General features: G+C 43.8%; 1 protein-coding gene across 1 annotated transcript in view; it reads right to left on the bottom strand.

Moving 5' to 3' along the window:
• The window catches only part of LOC102041422 (ceramide transfer protein), a gene marked incomplete at its 5' end in the record, with an annotated part of 88,595 nt that overhangs the window by 79,932 nt on the left and 6,182 nt on the right, over positions 1-2,481 (bottom strand). The gene's annotated exons all lie outside the window — the stretch shown is intronic.

Genomic DNA, 2,481 nt, shown 5'->3' with positions numbered 1-2,481 from the left:
TGCCCCAGCCGGAGGCGGCTTTACGGCTCCGCATGGAGGTTTCACAGTAGTCTGTGGCTGCTCCGCCCACCCTTCTTTGCCGTTTACAATTCAACTGTTTTAACAAATTCATAACTATTGTCCATGGCTTTATAACATGGATGGCTGTGTCATCACCAATTGAGTCTGTTGCAAGTATATTTCATCCAACCTGCTCCCAAGTTAATAAATCTAAGGAGGTCCTTTTGGACACATCCAGTTAATGGTTTTTGCACCATGTGAGCAGGGCTTGCAGAGCCCATTCCTTGTATTTAATCCCTCCTTTTTTCAAGACAGAAAGTCCATACCTTCAGAACGGGGTTTTCTGGTGCTGAAATGCAGGCCCCCATGGTCCACTGTCTACCAAAGGGATTTTTCGCCACAGCTTTCTACTGCCCGTAGTAGTTTCACTGCAATACCACTGTCTACCCAGCGAAGTCCCAGTTTTTACACCAAAATTCCAGTTCTCACACTGTTTTTCGGCTTTTACACCGTATTTATCCCAGTTCAAACACCAAAGCCCAGTTCTGACACTGTAATAATCCCGTCTTTAACACCGTACCGGCTCTTATGCCATCTGTCTCCTTTGCTCTGTGTGCAGAATGTGGCTGAGTCCCATCACATCATGAGGTCACCATGTGTAACGTTGACTCGAGGGGGAAGTGGGTTGGAGATAAAGAGACCACACACCCTGATGTTCATGTGGCAAACAGAGCATTTATTCCCAAGCCCTTCTTTATAAAGGGCATTTGAAAAGCCCGGTCTGGATATTTTCATTGGTCTGATCTCTATGCCCCTTCAGGTTCTGGCCAGTGAAATGCCTGCAGCCTTGGGAGAGATGTAATTGGGAGAGGCCCCTGTTAGTCAACCCAGGGGCTGGTTAGTTTGCCTAGCACAAACCAGCTAGTATGTGGCAACACAGCTTGGAGAAGAGAAGGCTGAGGAGTGACCGCATCACAATCTACAACTTCCTCAAGAAGGGCAGTGGAGGGGGAGGTGCTGATCTCCTCTCTCTGGTGACCAGTGATAGGACACAAGGAAATGGTATGAAACTGCATCAGCAGAAGTTCTGATTGGACAGTAACAAAAGGTTCTTTGCTGAGAGGGTGGGTGATCACTGGAACAGGCTCCCCAGGGAAGTGGTCACAGCACTCAGCCTGTCAAGAGTTCAAGGACCATTTGGATGAGTCTTAGTCATATGGTTTAGTGTTAGGTAGCCCTGAAAGGAGCAGAGAGTTGGACTCAATCCTTATGGGTTCCTTCCAACTTGAGATATTCGGTTATTCTACCTATATAGCTGTGGCAGGACTTCCCCCCTACCACAGAAGAGCTTATCTATTCTGTCCATCAGCTGGGGCAATAGCTCCGGGCATTCTCTCCCCTCATATTAATTGATCAGATAACTTAATTCTCTCTCTGGAGCCAGAGGTGGAATTTCCAGTTGTCAATAAACAACTTGCCTTGAAAACAAGATGTGGGGAGATAAGCTGGAATTTCTGACAGACAGACACTTCATTTTACAAACTATAAAAGCCACACACACTTTCACGGAAGCAGAAGTCTCCTACATACACCCTGGAAATGTGTGGGACTTCTGCCTGAAGTTTGGATGTAAATTTCACAGATACTTTCCCAGGAATTGAGGGAAAGGATTATATGAGTATTCTGTCATCAATTTGGTGGTAATTTACATTGACTCCTAATCTATACTATTTCTTTGCTAGTTGTAATATAGGTACCTTTTATCATGCACTGTTTTTTTTAATCTACTAGTAGATCTTCTGTTTATCCTGTGTAGTAAGTAAGCCTGTTAAAGTCTTATGTCTCTTTTTTCCTTTTGTCTATTCAATAAATGTCATGTTGTAATAGACCCGATTGGTTGTGACCTAAAAAGAATAGAAGGAAAGGTTTCCTCAGAAGGCTAGCTAAGAATAGAAAAGAATGAATAACAAAGATCTGTGGCTCGGACAGAGAGTCCAAGCTATCTGGTCTGTGGTTGGCCATTAATTGTAAACATTCAAGATGGCCCAGTCACAGACACACCTGATGCATTCCACAGCAGCAGATAACCATTGTTTACATTTTGTTTCTGAGGCCTCAGCTTCTCAGAAGGAAAAATCCTAAAGAAAAGGATTTTCACAAAAGATGTCTGCGACAATTGGTCATTATTAAGAACTTGCGAGCGAGAGTGGTTTTGGGGTGCTGGCCGCCTCAATAAAGCTGCTGCCTACTGCCAGAAACTTGGACAAAAGCAGGGGCCATCCAAACTCTTCCTTCTCATTTGTAACAATAAGCCAGATGCAAATGTTTCATTGCGCTATGTATTGTACTCACTCTCAATACCTTGGAGCAGTGCCTATCTTTCATCTGAAAACATAACAGATGTTTTGTGTGTTACATTTTTTAAAAATATCGGACCTTCAAGCCCTTTTAGGCAAAATGAAAGTAACAGAGTTCATCGGA

Source organism: Geospiza fortis, unplaced genomic scaffold, assembly GCF_000277835.1.
Source record: "Geospiza fortis unplaced genomic scaffold, GeoFor_1.0 scaffold1272, whole genome shotgun sequence".
Classification (NCBI taxonomy): Eukaryota; Metazoa; Chordata; class Aves; order Passeriformes; family Thraupidae; genus Geospiza; species Geospiza fortis.
This window is presented reverse-complemented; position numbering and strand designations above follow the sequence as displayed.